Here is an 18,565-nt window from a genome sequence, read left to right as displayed (position 1 = left end):
CAACTGCACCAAAATAGTTTACTCTCTTCTTCCTCCTAAACTTAAGCATCAAAGATATCTCACTAACTTTTTAAAATTGTCTAAATCTATTGTATAGTTATCTACCTATTAAATTGAAATCATTAAATTAAAGTTCTGTGTTACAGGATATTGTCTTTCAAATTCTGATTATATCTTGGTGGAAAAGTGGTAACCCGGTATGCTTTTTTATATGTGAAGTGCAAAAGCCTAATGTATGGCTCCAACATGCCTACTGAGGTAAATCTATGCATTAATAGCAAAGTCATCTACTTAATCCTTTCGGGGAATGGAGATAGAATATTCCTGCTCCTTCAACAGGCCACACAACAGCTTACAACATCCCTCTTTCCAGAGCAGCTCCCTGAATTTTCCCCACCACACTATCTTTTTGAACCTCATATAGTGAAAATCCATTTGAAATTTTTGCTCCTAACTTAGAATTACACTTCATTTAAAATGCGTGTAATATATCCATATATTGAGCAAAAGGGATTTCATGGGAAAGCCTAGAAATCATTTGCTACATTTGATACTTACGGCTACTGTTATGAGATGTCTGCATTAATGCTCTGTTTACTCTCACACAAGTAGATACATTCTAGCAGCAGTAATAATGCAGTTCCACTCCAGCATAAAGTTTTCTACGATGAAAGGGATAGCATTAGCTGATTTTGTTCAGACTAGCTAGCATTCATGAGCTTGCACTCAAGCATTCGTGAACTATCTTACGTCCAGGGTTCTCTTTCGGAAATAGTCAAAAGATACTGAGTCATCATTTTTCCCACACCAGAATGAATTACTGCACTCAAGGACAACATCCCTACACTATATATAATGCAAGAGCCAGAATTTTCTACCGTTTGCCCCATTTCTATGAGCAATACACCAGAAGCTTATTTAAGGACCAAGACAACAGCATGTTCAATGTAGCCACAGTGGAAGAAGCAGCAAGATTCTAATTCAGGATCAGATGTAGATTAGAAGAGGGTGGCAACAGGGAAGTATGAAGAAACAAGCTGGTACTATGTGACATACTAACAGCTACATGGAGCTCAGTGTGGAAACATCAAGAAAGTACTCACAGAGAAGTCAAAAATAGCATGGTAAAATCTTAAGAAGAATGCTGGCCAAAGAAATGGCTTTGTGCTTATCTACCTACCAGAGACAGAAGTCAGCCCTTTGTTAGTGAAGATAAACTGATGTTTTAAAGTGGGGAAGGAAAGAGCTCTGGGAAAGTCTGAGAGTGGTGACTTACAAATGGGATAAGAAGTTGCTAAAGGGTAAATGAAAAGGGTAGATAAAGTAACTTCCATAGTACACCTGAAGTCTAATTTTGGTAGAGAAAAAGGACAGCTATCACATTCATCAATTTAATTTGAACAAGCGCTGTAGGAATGACCAAGAAAGCATGTATCATTTTTGACCTTGCAGTAAAAATCCAAGAGTTACACGCTGGTCCTAAATCTGGTTTAAGGGTACCTGTGTCCAGGCTGACACAGAGGTACATCTACAGACATTTCCCCACATGCTCCCATTTCAAGGTGTACTTAAATTACAGGCATAACTAAGTTCTTACAGGAAAATAATAATAATAAAAAGGAACTGTTGAAGAAACAAAGAGCAATAGTTCTGCTTCCATCATGTTAGTATGACAACTCAACCCTAAGTAATGTGTCTGCAATTGACTGAAGTATTTCAATTTAGACTGGAGACCCTTATAAATACCTTAAAAATACCTCAGTATCTTCTATACATTTTGGTTCTCCACATTAAGTGATACAACTGCCCTTGTAAAACTGGAAGCAATTCCTCAGATTATTACATCTTCTGACTCTAGGATGTTAAAAATAAGATCTGTTATTTTCCCTTGAACAATGAATTTCAAGAGACAGAGATTTCATTCATTGCTAGATCAAAGCTAGTAACTCTGGGAAGACCAAAGGAGACCCTTTGCAAGGCATCCAGCACAGAAGCTGGGGCTACACCCACACATGGCAGTGAGTCCACTTCATACACCTTTCAACACACTGAATTTCATCCTAGAGAGAGAAGCATCAGCTGGCATAAGACTATCTTCATCACCTAAACAGTCTCATCAGAAGAGCAATTTCACACAGACAGGATTCTCTACAATCATTTCCAAGTTATCTGAAATCTTAAGCCACAGTGTGTTGTGTTTTTTTTTTTTTTTTTTCCCTTTACTATAACAGATATTAAAGGCCAAATTCTGTACTATTGGATAAAGGAAGAAACAGCAACAACAACAACAAAAAATAGAGGGAACTATCCATCATTCTGCTATTCCTCACATTTCTCCATAAGACCAGAGACTGCAGACGCTTATTAATAGCAAGTAATTAGATTGCTGTCCACCATAAATACTTACCACTGCTTCCATCAGGACTGCAACAAGATTAACACAGAGAACATTGGAAAAAACTCATCATCAGAAATGACCAATTCCATTCACAATTATTTGTACTTTGGTTTATGGTGTTGATGTATTTTGGACACATTCTCCAAGACACCTCACTGGCTCTTTTAGCACCCACTGCAGAAGACTTTCTTGCCAGCTCCCAGGACATGCCCTTGCTATCACAGAGGGCTGCTCAGCCAGGGCAGGTACTGCAGCTCATTGAGACATTCCCTGGGCACCCAGCAGTTTCCAGCTGTGTTTTGGGAAATAATAACAAGGATACACAGCTGGGCCACAGCTTGGGAGATGAAGTTAGCCGAGCCATTATTTCTGCCTGGCTTCCTTCCTACCTTCTACGCCACAAGCCTAAGAGGATTTAGCTAGCCTGTCTTTTAATTAAATAAAATTAAGATCTTAATCTAATTTTTGAAAAAGGAAGCAGAATACAAATACAGCTTGGAAAAAATGAGCCCCTTCTTAGTCAGTCTTGCTAGAAATACTGCTCTATGAGCAGACACTAGTGGGGGGCAGCACTCACAAGAGCAAAGAGAAGGCACAAGTATCCGTTATCTTATTGCAGTTATATGGTAGCTTTAGCAATCCCCTGTACAGTTAGGAGGTAAAATGAATGGGATAGAAGCTCACAAAGCTCTCCAGCTGACAAAGGAAGTTATAGCCTCCACGAGTGCCCTTACTTATATTAAGGATAAACAGGATTTTTAGTGCTCTTTAGCTGACAGGCATAGGTATCTCACCAGCTAGTAAGCTACGAACGTATGAAAACACAGCCATGAGGATAGATCTACACAAAGCCTGAGGATTAAGCCCTTTCTGACACTTCAGGTCAACATTTCTTTGCTCAGTATGAAAAGACCAAGACAGAATATTTCCTTACAGTCCAAGGACATCTAAAAGGCTGCTGCCATAGAAACAGATATTTTTTTCCTCCTTTAAGCCATCACCAAGTCACTTTTCCTTCAATGTCTTATTTCACTATTTTTATTATGTAGGTTAGGAAAAAACAAGGAACCCCTGAAGTATACCACCACTTCATTATCTTTGGTAATAAGAAAAATGAGAGCAAAAAAAATTCAGATTGAAATTTGCAGCAGTTTTTCATTTTTGTAATCCTGAGCACAAAGAGAAAGCAATCTCTCCCTGAGACAGAGGTGAGGAAGAAAAGGAGCAAGAGGGGCAAGAAGAAAGGAACGAGTGAGCAGCAATAACATCATCTCCTTGATCTCCCTTTTTGTTTACATCTGTTCTGAAGCAGAACCTTCTGTTAGAAGCTGATATATTTGGGCTATTTTAATTCACAAACTAATGACCTCTGAGAACAGTCCCAAAAGGAAACATCAAATATACCATACCACGTGCAGGATTTTCCGTATAAATAACAAGATGCCCAAGTGAATTTCATCTGGTTTGCAATTAACCATAAATTTGGCACAGCACTGAAACTGGCCTATAATATTCTGGATAGAAAGAGTTCAAAATAAGCACTAATTCAAAAGGTATCTGGTTCTTAAACAAGTTACTTAAAAAAAGATAACACTGGTATTAGCACCTTTTCAGAGGCGTTGTATGTGGAAAACACATGGAAATGCAACTCGGAAATATCTTTATCCTGTGTCCTGTAATAAACAAACTTCCTTCTGAAGGAGGAGGAGAGGTGGAAAATGGGAGCAGAGAAGCTGGAAATATTTAGTTCAGAAATAAGCGCTCCTCAAAATTTTGAAAATGCAGTCAGACTGGCAACTTCGACAACTACTGCAGCAGAACCTTAGAAACCTTCAGTAGTGTCTGACTATGCACTAAGCCACATTTGAGAATTAAAAAGTTCGTGTTGCAAAAAAAAAAAAAAAAAAAAAACAAAACCACAAGTGTGCTCAGATAATCCCAATTATCTTAAAAACATACGTGCTTCTGCACAAGTAACTCCTCAGCCAGCACTGCTGCAAAAGCCCACATATCCCTTTTAACCATATTTCTTTATTTTCCATTTTCTAAAGCAGGGCCACAACTTGGCAACAAACAGCTTTCTTCTCTGCAACTCAATGCAGCTTTTTTCCTGGAGTTATTTCTCCCCTCAAAATCAGAAGCTGTAGTTGGGAGCAAAAGAAATTAAGATTTGTTTCAAAAATTCCAATCTTGGAAGTTACGTAGCAGCAGGTAAACTTGCCATTTCTAGGATTTCTTGAGAGCAAAGGACAGTTTCACTCCACGCTGAGAATTGCCCAACAGATGTTCTCCTTTCTGTTGTTTAACAAGTCTCGATAAAAAACACATTCAAGCCTTAATAGTACTGGATGCACCCTAAGCAGACTTTCCATTTGATCTGCTCTAAGTCGTGTAGCCTTTTTTGTCTGCTTGCTCCAACACAATGCATGTTTGGTACCAAAACAGTGACAGCTGACACTGTTTCTCCTGTTAGCAAGAGCTCCACCATTCAATTTGAACCAAAAGCATTTGTCACATTGCGTGGCATTGAAGTAGATTTGATCATATGAAGGCACTAGTGTTGTCAGTGCCAAGCTGAAAGAATCTGGTAGAACAAAAGCTAGATTTATCTCTGTGGGAGTTTGGGCAGGGAGCATCAGAGCATCTTAGGGAACATATGAGGGGGAATTTCAAGAGGATAAAGTGCTTGCAAGAGAATGTTTTCATCACAGACCTGACAGAAAATATGTTAATAAATGACCAGCAGGATGCATCTAGAAGCTGATGTGAACAAAATTAAAATTATTTACATCAAATGTTACTAAGGTGCTCTACTGTTATGTAACTATCCAGAACAACTAGCACCATCATACTTGATTATGTTCAGCAAGAAAGCTGCAAAGAAAAATTAATCAGAATGGAATCTCCCAACCAATCCTCAAAAATACTTTAGTTAGGACCTCCAATTCCTTAGAAGACACTACAAGAGATGTTGTAGCTCTCCTAGCTAATACACCATAGACCACAACCCTACACAACCAACTCAACACAAACTGGAAAAAAAAAAAAAAAAAATAATAATAATAATAATAATAATAATAAAAATGTACATACCACTCTAAAAGGAAGAAAGAAATGGTCTTCACCTTTTTGCACAGCCTGGCCACCTCTTTCCACCCTTTCGGATGTCAAAGTAATTTCAAGAGATCTAAGCAGGTGATAATTAAACTTGAAAGAAATAGTGGGGGAGAGAATCTGAGACGAACTACAAGCTTCTCTAAAAGTTCTCATGGGACACAATCTAGAAAACAAGGCATTCTGTGTGAAAATTCAGAGTGCTCCACATGCGTTGGAGAGCACAAGAAACTTTGAGTTAGCAAGAGAAGGGACACTGACAATATTGCCTTTATGCATTCAAATTCTCTTGCATCATTTTAAAGTGACAGCTTAAGTCTCCCCAGGTTTTAATTAACTGACTGCCATAGGTCAGAGAGAAAGACGACTGGATGTCATATAGAGTGCTGGAATAGCTGCTGCTTTGGCACAAAGAAGCCTCGATTTTGGCATTACTATATTGAAAATTGCCTACTGTACATTAACAAATTGCAATTCAGCCCTGCATGAAATGTTTCAACGTTCACTCCAACTGTGTTAAAGAAACTTCCCATTTGTTTTTTTCCCTGCTAATTACAGAGCTCCTGGAACAAAGCAGAGCTTCCTGAAAGGTATAGTACATCTTTTGGATTCTGCACAAGACCGTGAGAGATGTGAGATGTTTGGATCAATTAAAAGACAATCCTTACCTCCAAGGGACAGCAGTACTTAATAAAGTTAGAAAAAGGTTAAAAAATTAATCTAACTTGACCCACTACAGGCAGCAGCAGCATCCATCTAGCCCTAACAGTCTCCAATCTAGAGGTTACAATGATTAGGTGACCCAGTGAAAACTCTGCTTTTTAGACACAACTCATTCTTACAAACATCTGTCTTTGAAAAGCTTGACAGATGTTTCACATAGACACAAATCATCTTCAAGCATATCTGAGGCAGAAATGACACCCAAAGCAACTCCCCGGAAAAGACCTGAAGAAAGCATTATAAAGCCTAGACAAAGCATGTAAGCATTTGGAGCCTCACCACCCTAGCAGATTGGTTTCTGAGCCCAGACCCACAGTGGTGCTCATATGGTTCCTTGTCTACATAGCCAGCAGATAAGCAACATTTATAAATTCACACAACTTCAAACAGAAGAAATTGGATTTTGGAAGAAACGTCAGAACCACTTTAGAAATGCTATGTTATTTAATTTACCCTACAGCCACCTAAATTATGGTATTTTTAAAGTTAACGTAGAAAAATGTGGAAATCAGATGTCTGCACCCACGTGATTCCACAGCTATAGCATCTGCACTCTTTCCTTCCACCCAGCAAGAACACTCACAGTGCTCCTGGTAGTGCAGTGCCATTTGTCTGACCCCCAGCTGCAGCACACATGAATCAGAACATCAGTGACAACCCAACATCTTCTTGTCACCTCAGTGACACTCAGTCCTTTCCTGCTGTCATCATTGTGTGCAGAGCAGCTCAAACCTTTGATCACTTCTTAGTAATCATTCATCACAAAGCATGCTACACTACACATCCTACACTACTTTTTCTGATTGTACAGTTTTAATGAAGCAGCATTCTGCAAAAATTAGATACATGACACACTGCATTTTTCTTTTAAGGATACTCAGCAAGTTACGTTAACCATAGCACTATTTCAAACACCTTCAGTTTAATAAACCAATCAAATTCAAGTGGACATGTTTTTATTTTTAACATTCAATAGCTATGCTAAAAAAAAAAAAAATGCAAGTTATAAGAATTAAAACACGCAGGTTTTTGTTGTTTTGCACTGATGCTCTGTAAGCATAGCACATCATCTTCCTTATTTGAACATTAAGATTATTCATTTGCATTTTAAAATGTGGAAAGTTGGTCACCAGCTGGTCAGTGAAATGACTACTGCCAATGTTTATATAATAGATATAAAATATAAAAACACACCATTTGAAATTACCCAAGTTTTTATGACTCAGCTGACTGAACTGTATTTGAACAGTAGATCTCATTTCTATTTCAGCATAAACCAACGTTCCTTTGCAAGCTACTCTATTTCTTTCTCAACTTGATACAAATTTATGAATGTAAGAACTTAATAATCAGTTTTTATGCTTCTGAGCTTTTTTTTTTTTTTTTTTTCCAGAAGACAAGCAGCCAGTCTAATGGGTAGAAAAACTAGAGCTATCAAGCTGAGATTCTTCCAAACATTTTATATTACCAGTAAATTGGCAACAATACAAAAGAAATACACTAGGCTCATCTCCAAACACCTTGCAGGCCAACACATGAACTAAGAAATTGGATGGCAGAAGTAAGGAGGGCAGGAATAATATCAGAAAGGATAATAACTACAGCCATATCTGTACTTTGCATACAAAACACATCTTTCTTTTAGTTAGTAACTGAAGTGTTTACAAGCAGTTCAGTTCTTACAGATATGATGTTAGAGCTTTGGAAGCCCTGAGGGAATCTCAAAGGAGAGTAACATGACAGCAGGCTGCAAGCAAAAATTAGTAACCAAGGAGCAAAGAAGGCCTACAGAGGACTAACAGTACTGGAAAGGGCTTACCCTTCCCTGTAATGCTTTAGTTTTAAGTGCAAATAGTAATTTGCTCAATAAATGAAAATAAGTAGTTCCACACAAGTGAACATCTGCACTGACCTACAGAAACAAGAGGACCGCACCCTTCCCTTTAAGCTAGGCACGCTCTAACCCAAATCAAATGGGTTATTTGCCACTCCTCCACTCCCGAAAGCCCACCATTTTCTTCACACTTATAAAATCTTTAGAGTACACATGCAGAATAAATCTTAAAGATGACAGACACCACAGACAAAAATATAACAAACATTCTGAATAGGTTTTACAAGTTAGAAGGGAGAGTATTCCTCAAGGTCACTGAGGATTTCCCCACTATTTCTTTTTCACTTCCTCTTTCATAGTGCTGAAAAAATAGGTAAACAACTGAGACTTCAGAATACAGTTGCTTTTATTAGCATTTCAAAAATCGAAGTTCTGTGCTGGTATAGAAAACTGCCAAACAGTCAAATCCCTTCTTTATCCAGGAAAAAGAATCCCTGGAAGTGTGACTGCTCATCTCTCTTCTTAAATATCTTTCAATTCTGCCGTTATTCTTAATTATAATACTAATTTTCATTTCAAGAAATCATACCTAAATAATTTCTTTTTCCTCTTATCTCTGACTACAGCTTTGTTTTTAAGATTCAAGAAGCAACTTTTTTTTGTTTTCTTCTACATTCATGAAGATGAGACTTCCATTGGAATTGGTCAAAAATTTTGTAACAAAATAATTGGAAAAATTCAGACCTACAAAACTGAAGATGAGGATCTTCAGTTTTAACCAAACTATCGTTTTCCTTCTTAGTGACTGAGCTGGAAGAGCTCAATGCATTACAGACAAAAGTCAGGTGAAAACTACATGGAAGAGGCAACAAGGGAGTGCAAACAATTACTCAACTGTTGGCATAGGAGATTAGTTACAATCTCTGTGCTGCTACACCGAGGAAGGTCACCACAGTCACTAACACATTGCTGTTTGACATTTGCTTGAAAAAGAAACACAAAATGGTCGTTATTATACAGCTCATTATCTCACCTATCGGTCTTTACAAATAGGTTTTTCCAATATCTTTTCATCCACTCTCATTATCTTTCCTTTCACTTTATTAGTATGAAAGAGTGAACCACATTTGAAACGTATCCGACACAGAGTCCTTAATAGTTTTAATAATAGGAGTCCACAAGTTAACTGAAAATGCTTGAAGAACTTGTTAATTCAGAAAAGTTGTGTTCTAAAGCATCATCTCAGGACAAAATCCCATCCAGAAGGGATGGAAGGATGCTGCCTGTTCTACTTTAATTCATTCTGCTGTGAATGAGACATTGGCCCAAAGGGAGTCTCCCTTCTACCTGCAAGAAGTGGCCCTGGGTCCCACGCACCTTAGCTTACTGAACTGATGCAAGGTTACAGATAACAAGGGGGTAAGAAATGGCCACATCTTTTTGTTTTTCACCAAACTAACCAAAATTTGATGCAAGTTTCACAAATATCAGAACTCAAATCTAAGAGCTTATTACCATCTTACCATCTAATTATTTTTTCCTCTTTAAAATGCATGAACATTTTCACATCACCTTTAAATATTTACTGACACGCTTAGAAGAATAATTTACTTCTCATGTTTCTGCTATTAAGTACAAAATGGCAATTCCACACTCATGAAAAGGAACTAGTAAGCTTTCAAAAAGCAAACCATAGACACTGACTACTGCACAGAAATAATACATGAAAGGCAAGGTGTTCTTTTCACCAAAGCTACTTAAGCAATAAAAGCCCACACAGCACTCATTTAAGTTAACAGAAACTGGATGTCTGAATCTCTTAGCTGATCTCAAATACTTCATTATTCTAGAAGACTCTCCCAGTTTAAGAATTGAGTTCAGAGTGATGAATTGAGTATACAGTCTCTGATGTGCCATGAAAAGCCTTCTCAACACAGAAGTTGTTTTTATAATTAAAAAAAGACATTTCAGTTATTATTTTTACAGAAAAAAATAAACCCACGTAGTACACTTACATCTGCAAAAAAAACCTAATTCTAAAAGCATATGAGGACAATACCTTTTAACAACAATTGTTTCACTTCTGCTTATGCTATAACAGTTAATTGCCTGTTTTCCCTTTCTATATACCATCTTTCACCTATGAAATCGAACACTTCAAATGTAGACAGAGCCACATGAAAGGCAGGCTCCTCTGCTGTGTGCTCTGGGCTAATAGGTTCAGACAGTGACTTTCTTTTTCCAGACTTTCTCATCCCATCCCCCCCACCTCTTTTTTTTTTTTCTTCCCCTTTAAGATATTCTCTGTTGCAGTTCTAGCAGCTTTAGAAGCTCCTGAAGGAAGCTGGGTCCACCAAAGGCTGAGACAGCACAGTAAGGCAGGTGTGGGCTCTTCCCACATTGTCAAAGAACTGGGACAACCTATGCTGTTTGCTTACAAACAAGCAGCCCTATGTCTTGAAAATTCCACCTGTTCAACTGTTTAAAACACTTTTTTTTTTTATTGCCATTGACAGTTCTTCTATTTTCCCCCCCCTTTGATAGGGGAGAGATACACAGAGAAAAAATTAAAATTATCCAATAAATGTTTAAAAAGTGTCTATGGGCTGGATTTCTGAACCTTCAGGATTATTTTTTTTATCATTATCAGTGATCACTCCCTGATGAAAAGAATAGACTAGACAATGCTATTCTATTTCACAAGGCCTAAATATGATGTTATTGTAACTAAGCACTGCCCGGTGCTTAAAGTCGTGCTTGAAGGCCCAGCACATTACACAAACTAGCAGCCAGCTGGAAGGCCCAGAACAGATTAAAAAAAATTGTAGCATCTAAGCACATTCAGAAGCTAAGCTATTAGTGTTCAAAGCGCTTTGAAAATGTTGCCCTTTCTCAGTGAGCCAATGGACTGATGTGATTCACCTTTTTACGAACAGAACTGCCTCACTAGCATTTCTCCCATTTATTCATTCAACATTCGTTCCTGATATTTCATGTCTACAGGTCACAGTTCAGAACAGAAGACAACGTACCTTAAAGCGAACAGGTCATGGCAGAGATGGGAGAATTGCAGTTTATGATGTAAAGGAGCATGATTGCCTTTAGCTAGCTTGGAAATTACTATGTCAGATGACTTCACTTGGGATTTTCTCTAGGATCACTGCTAAGGGACAAAAACTGTGTGCCACATTTTGTACTCCAGACTTCAGTGGTCTCCATGCCAAGAAGTAGTTTGTAAGAAAGTAGCAGCTGTAAACATTCCTTGAACTTTCTCTTAAAGCAGGCAAGCTGCTCACATTCTAGTCAATTTAAAAGAAACTAATCTTAAACCACATAAAGGCAGAAAACTTACAGCAATAAAGTATAAAGCAAATATCACACACGTTGGTCACCAAACTGTAAACAATTCATGAAATCAAATGTACTCAGAACCACTCATGCACTACCTAAAGTCCACTCTCTTTTTTTTAGATGTATTGTGGGGTGAATGCAGAAGTCAAGAACAAGAAAGGAAATGAAGGCAAGAGACAGGGCAGATATCTTTAAAGTCATTCTTTCGTTAAGTAACTTCACTGCTGGACACCCCCAGATACCTGAAGTACACTCAGAGCTTTATGTCCAAACGAGAGCAGGGATGCTTGGGTCTAATTTAAGAGTGGATCTGTTTAAGAGGAGATCTCTCGTGGCACTCCCTCCACAAGGTACAAAATTGCATAGAAATCACAGGGAGAGAGATTTCAGCATTCAGTGGAACAGGAGACATCTTCTGCACTACCACTTGCTATTTCAGTAGCTGCAGCTCTACTTTGTCAGTGAGTTGTCTCAGTAACCCGAAATAGAAACCTTTTTCTTTTAAGTGTTTATACAGTATTACCTGATGTTATACAGCCCTAACTGCTGAACATTACCGCTTCCTGTCCCCAAAAGGGAAAAAGCAGTCTGTTTCTCTCTTTCAAAAGAAAAGACAATAATTTGTCCTGAAGTACACGATTAGTTTGTTGCATAAATGTATGCACTCCATCTATTGTCCTTCAATCAATCAATTAAAATCTATTTTCCAGAAAAGAGAGCTGGAATGCTTCATCTTCAAAACCTAGGCACAGCAAAGAGCCTACTACGTCAGCTATAGGAATCCAAAAGAGCTCTGGGAGAGACAAACACTTGGCACAAGGGATGGATAAAGGAGAAAACTGCTGAAGACAGACTTTCTGGAACAACAATATAGTGAGCACAGCAAGCACTTGCATTCATGGATTTAATTATATTTGTAAATATTTCAGCTGCCCCTCTGATCCTGAGCTGTATGCTTGAACAAGATGAGGGACACAGCAGATAGTATTTGAACCCAAATCTTCTTTTCTGGGCACACAGCCTCCCAGATGAATACAGCACAGCTACTGACAACCTCCCACAGTTCTCTGCCTTCCTCCAGGTGCCAGGCACAGCACCCAGCAGAGGAGAACTGCTAAGGACATGAGGCAGCAGCTGGCTGCAGAGCTCAGTGCCACAGCTCTGTGTTCTACCTCATCTTTACAAGTAGCTACACCACAGACTGTGGGATCGCTTCTGCTCCCACCAGCTTGGGGATCACAAAGCAAAACGTGGGACAAAAAAAATTGAAGCTGTTCTGCACGACGAAGCACAGATGTATAAGCCAGCTCTCTGTAACTGACAGCATTTAAGATTCCAAATCACTGCCACTATTTAAAAGACCAAGAAATGAGAAGTGCTCAGAACATCATATGTTTAATTCAGCTCTAATCGTAACATTGATGACTCCCTTTCCACAAACCAACATTTGAATCAATTCATACCTTAGAAATGGATAAATACTTATTGCTAGTACTCTTGAACTCTCTGTCCAATAGATAAATAGAAACAGGATCTCTTATAAATAGGATATCCCCATTTAATATTAAAAGCATCACAAAAGCTGTGCTTTCTGTAAAAAGTTCAATAAGTAAAACCCCTTGGCAACTAATCTTAGAGTTTCCCTCAAGGTCAATTATAATTGTAAACCATAACTGATTCATTTCAAGCTGCATCTTGCCACTCCCCCATGCCTCTTCCCAGGAAAACAAACAAGAAACAACATTAGGCTCTACCTGCAGAACTTCAAAAAGCAGATGGGAAAATATTTGGTGGAGATATTTCTTATGTCAGTACAAAAATACAGCATCGCTGAAGCTCAAGAGCTTGAACCAGACTATGGGACTACCACCACCTGAAGCTGTGACAAGCCACAAAATAGAAATCCATAAAGAGCTCAAAGCTCAACTATTTTTAACTGGTACTGAACCAGTGTAACACTGGTCTAAAGACAACTTAAGGGAGTGCTCTTTGCTTTCCATAAAAACTTTTTTTTTTTTTTTAATTTGTTCAGAGAAGCAGCTTCCCCATAAGCCAGGTTTACAAAGTTTCTGTATTCTGTAGAAAGTTCAAGATAGATATTAAAAAAGAAATACTTTGCTTGCTTCAACAAATTCTTCCTCCCTCAGTTTCCAAAATGAATCTTTAGAGTGAGCTAGAACCTGCTGAGTCAAGATGCCTATTTTTACATGCACAAATGTATATATAGGTCGATAAGTACATTATTTTTAAGTGTTATTTGTGGCTTCTCTCCAAACCACACTGTAAAGCTGGGAACAAGCATAGAGCCAAAGCTTTGGTCAGGAAAAAGAGAGCAGAAAAGGACAAAGACATTCCAAAATGAGTTCAAATGAAGCTTTGGAAACATTATGAGAAGTGTTTTCAGGCTGATAGCTTAACTAGGAGAGACTTCTGAACCCTAAACCAAAGCAAATGATATAAACTTCTCTGAAATGTAACCCTTGAAGGTCAGAAACAACACAGGAAGGCAGTCAAGTGACGAGGTCCTCGTTTCACTGCAAAGGTTGAAGATATGATGGAGAACTCAGAGGGTCAGTGGAAGGCAAAAGGTTATCTCAACAAGCATAACAGGTGTTCTGCTGAGAATTTGAAATGGCACAGCTAACCATGTGAAACCATTCTGCTCCAAAAAAAACAAACAAACAAAAAAAACCACACACAAATCAGATACAGCTTCCTATTATTCTTTCAGATATAAACTATCATGAAAACCAAATTTGTTCTGCGTGAAGAAGGACTCAGCCAGCAGGAGACACAGTTTGCATCTGGCAGGAGTAGGAGGCACCACTGAGCCAGCAGTGAGCCTGAAGATGTCCTGCACACTGCTAGAACCATGCATCAGCAGCAGAACAGTGTCCATCTCAGCTCCCGTTCAAAGTGCCCAGCACACCTGAGCATGGACCTGAGGCATAAGAAAACTTCTGAAGGCAGCACAGAGGCATCCTCCAAGCTCTATCAGAGCAGGAATATACACTGACAAGCAAGTGAAAACAAAATGCATTGACATGAGTGATATGTATTTTGTATGCTTAAAAGACTAACATCATTTAAAGGTATTGTTTTCTTTCAATATAAAAGTCTATGATAATCCATGTGGGAGGCCTAGCTTTTAATTAAAGGCACTGCATGAAGTTGGAGAACTTTCTGTTCTGTGTAATTAACCTTGATAAAGTTGTTCTATGAGAACACAGCCATTTCACTTCCAAATAGACAGATGCCTCACATCTACACTACATCATCCATTTACTCTCCTAAATCAGGGTTTATGCTATTAAGTTTAAAATACAACTTTGTGTATGCATATTCAATTTAAAAAAAAAAAAAAAAAAAAAAGGTTTTATCCAGTTGAGGGTAATCCAACTCTTTCCATTTGGTTGAACCCTCCCAGCGAGTTACTTTCAACACTTATACATCCAAATAATTTTTAGATTATAATAGCAGCAGTCACAGGAGTAGAAGTTTGCGTGTCATTATTCTTAATGACTAGGAATTAAATATTTAAGTCCCTAACAAAGTTGCATTACCTTGTCACTGCTAAGACACTAGAAAACTCAATGCCATGTTTAACAGCTGGAATAGTCTCTGAATACAAGCTGGTAATTTGAGAATAGTAATGAAGCCCATCTCACAGTTGCCCTCAAATCAATATTGCAGATTTATTGCCAAAATATGAAGTTAGCACCCTTAGCTGTGCATGCTTAGCAGTAAGTACGTTGTAGTAGAAAGCACATTTGGAGGATAAGGTTGTGGCATCATTTTCTTAAGAATGTTTTCATTTATGTTATGTGTAACTCTTCACAGCATCCTGTGGACAAAGCAGCATTTTCTACTGAAACATTTCATGGCTTCCCCAGGTCACACAGGAAATCTGCAGTGGTGTAGGAAACAGCTCAAATCCCACCTCAGTGCCCCAGCCACATTGCTGTCCATCCTCAGCCATGTTTAATACAACTAAATTACCAATGGCAACAAACTGCAGAATCTGCCTTTCAGATGAGCTGATTTGTACAATGCATCAATCCATAACTTGTCTCCTTCAGACATTTGGATAGATGGGCTAGATGCCCAGCATGTTATAACAACCCCAAAAAGCTTCTGGCTCAGTCTGTAAGCACATCAGCATTAACTTAAATCTACTGCTTTGTATACTACATGAGATATCTTCTTATGCTTTGTGGCCAAATTACACCAATTAAAGAGACACAAATACTGAGCTTACAGTTCACAGCACAAGACTAAAGACAGCCATTAACAAGAAGTGCAGAAAGCTATACTTAGTATTGATTCCTTTAGGGCACTCTGCTCAATCAGCTACCTTTTTCTTTTCTAAGCACAGACTTCTCATGATGTACATTCAAAACCTTCACAAAACGTGATTCAATCATTAAAAATTGGTGTGCACCCACTGATGCTGGAGGGGATTAATGGAGTTCCATTCTTGCAGATATAGCCATGGGTTACAGCAAAGCTACCTTTAACGTAAGCTGCTAGAAAGCAAGACAAAGATCACAGAGAATCCAGCTGTTTGCAGTGCTTACACTTGTTATGGTGTCTCCCATGCCAGGTAAGTACTAGACTAAATCACTCCAAGACATAAAGCCATTCAACAGTAACAATGAAAGACTTCAGTTATTTAGAGCTACAGATGTAACAAGCCAAGGAAAGGTCTAAATACATTCAGAACACCCAGGTTGCATTGGAAGCAGTAATTTATTGAGCCTATCACTATGGCTCAATGTGCAGACAGAAGAAACAAGTCAGGGACTGTATACAGACCACTGAATTGCCAGCATACGCAGGTTGCTGCACGCTAAGATGACCATCTGACAAAAAAACAAGTGATAGATCTATAGTAAAAACATATTTTGTTTCTACTGAGTGAAAAAAGAGAAAGGTGAGATGATTCATTTGTTTAAGTACTCAGGAACAAGTTCAGGGATTAGTACCAAGACACTGCTAGAATCCACAGTTGCTAATTGCACAGATGGCAGAAAGGGACCCAATCCAAGATCCATCCAGGTCAAAGCAACACCTTTTATTGACAATAGCAAGCTTCAGATCAGGCCCAGGGATACCAATGCCAACCTGACTAGCACTGGGTTACCTTCTAAACATGAATCACCAGCAGGAACCAGTCCTTGTGTGACTCTGGCCTACTGGAAATACATGAAAGCAAAAAAAAAGAATTACGCAGAAAACAAATTAGCAAAGGTTACAGATGAGCAAGAGGGCTTGCTTTATCCTTTTATCTGCTTTTCTATATTAACCAACTCTTTGAACAAGTGCTTCTATTAGAAACAGTAGTTTATAAGCAAGAAGCATAAGAGTTTACAAAAGCACAAGTTTAAAAGCAAGAAGAGTTACAGACACCTTTTCAATAGCTCCCTGCTCTGTTTACAGTAACATCTCCCCACATCAGAGACAGAGACCATTTTGCAGCCCTAGAAAAATGAGAGAAGCAAAGAGCAACAGGAGTATTTCACAGGCAGGATCTCATAAATTCATTTACAGTGTAAGCATGCTCTCAGAGTGCATTTTCCCTCTTCAGTGTACCACAAAGTAAAGAAAAAAAAAATGAACAAACGCAGCTAGCTAGTTGGACATAACTGGGGCTAAATCAGAAATTATGGATTTACATCACCAACAATTCCTTCTTTCCTCCTTATTACAAGCAGGGAATAAGAAATGAGAGTTATAACCACCCATATTTGCAGCAGCTGACACGCCCAGTAGCTGCTCCCAGCAATCCATCCCCACGTTTTGCGCAGTCAGGATCCCCACCTCACTGCCAACGAAGCTCTACGCCTGCACATGGCTCAGTGAAGCCATCACATGGACCACGTTCAGTTCCATCATTCACTATCACAAGCACCAGTGGGTGCTGCATGGTATGTTATGAGGGAAATCAAATGGAATGCAAAGGACTTCATACACTAGCCTCTATGGAGGGGGAGGAAGAAGAAAGAGAAAGCCTTAGGGACTGAGGACATCTTCCTTCTCTCCAGTCTTTGTTCATTTAAACAGAACAATCAGAAATCCGGTAGATCTCTTCTAGCAACCCACTCCATCACAACGGAGCGGGGAAGGGGAGGAGGAACAATTTTGACAACTCTTTACAGAAGATGCAGATGTTACTGACAGATGTCATCCTGCATCTTCCCGATCAGCACACGACCACCCCCCCGCAGCACACCACAGTGGCACAGCAGAGCCGTACACCTCTGCCGCCCGGTCCCTCCGGAGGTGCAGCGGGAGTACCTGACCCCGGGCTGCCACGGGGAGCTCTCCCCACCGTGCAGCAGCCCCAGCGGGTACCGAGCCGCTAACCCTCGCCCTGGCATATCTCCCTGCCAGCAGCCAGGCTTCCCGTTTCTACCGGAGATTTCTCATTATCCCTCCCCGCTAGTTATTTCAATGGCTTCTTACACAGAATAACCTGCGGGGTTGCCATATAGAAATAATCTTGGGGGAAAAAAAAATAAAATTAAGCACTGACGCCCATCCCTTACAAGCACTGCTGGAGGAAAGAGACCCCGGCTAACTTACGCGCTCGTGTTTCTCTGCAGCAGCGCCTCTGAGGAAGGCTCCTCGGCTGCAGACGGCGGTGCCGAGTTCCGCAGGACGCGAAGGGGCAGCCCCCGCAGCCCCCGCAGCCCGCCCTGCCTCCCTGCCCCGGGGCGGCACCGTGCAGAGGAGACGAGCAGGAGCCGCAGCGCCGCACCGCCGCTCCCACCCGATCTCGGAGAGGCGGCGTGTGGGTGCGGGCAGAGCGGCACCCGCCGGGCTGCCCCCCGCCCTGTCGAGCCGCGTTGGAGAGCCTGGCGTTTGAGGTTGGGGTGGAGAGCCGCGGCAGTGCCGGTTACGGTGTCGGAGCTGGGAGCGGGCAGAGCGCGGGGCTCCAGCCCTCTGCGGAGCGGCAGGCCGGCTGTAAAGCGGTGCTCGTTCTGCTCAAAATGAGCCCGAGCTGGCTTCGCTGCCGCATTACAACACGTCTGTGTCTACAGCTCTGCCAAATAATGACGGCAGAGGAGCAGAAGACAGAATAAGAATCGAATCTAATTCATTAGATTCAAGCAGGAATGGCAGGGAGAACAAGGGGCAGAACA

General features: G+C 39.9%; 1 protein-coding gene across 10 annotated transcripts in view; it reads right to left on the bottom strand.

Annotated features, from left to right (window-relative positions):
• Positions 1–18,058, bottom strand: part of ANK2 (ankyrin 2) — a 307,168-nt gene extending 289,110 nt beyond the window's left edge. For all 10 annotated transcript variants that reach the window (XM_042811616.1, XM_042811621.1, XM_042811625.1 and 7 more), the window contains exon 1: positions 18,006–18,058. The gene's annotated coding sequence lies outside the window, so the exon portion shown is untranslated. The remainder of the gene's footprint in view (positions 1–18,005) is intronic.
• Between the last annotated feature and the right edge of the window lie 507 nt (positions 18,059–18,565).

Source organism: Centrocercus urophasianus, unplaced genomic scaffold (genome assembly GCF_019232065.1).
Source record: "Centrocercus urophasianus isolate 14NV4802_14NV808 unplaced genomic scaffold, USGS_Curo_1.0 seq_13, whole genome shotgun sequence".
Classification (NCBI taxonomy): Eukaryota; Metazoa; Chordata; class Aves; order Galliformes; family Phasianidae; genus Centrocercus; species Centrocercus urophasianus.
Note: the sequence above shows the minus strand (reverse complement) of the source record. Positions and strands in the feature narration are given on the sequence as shown.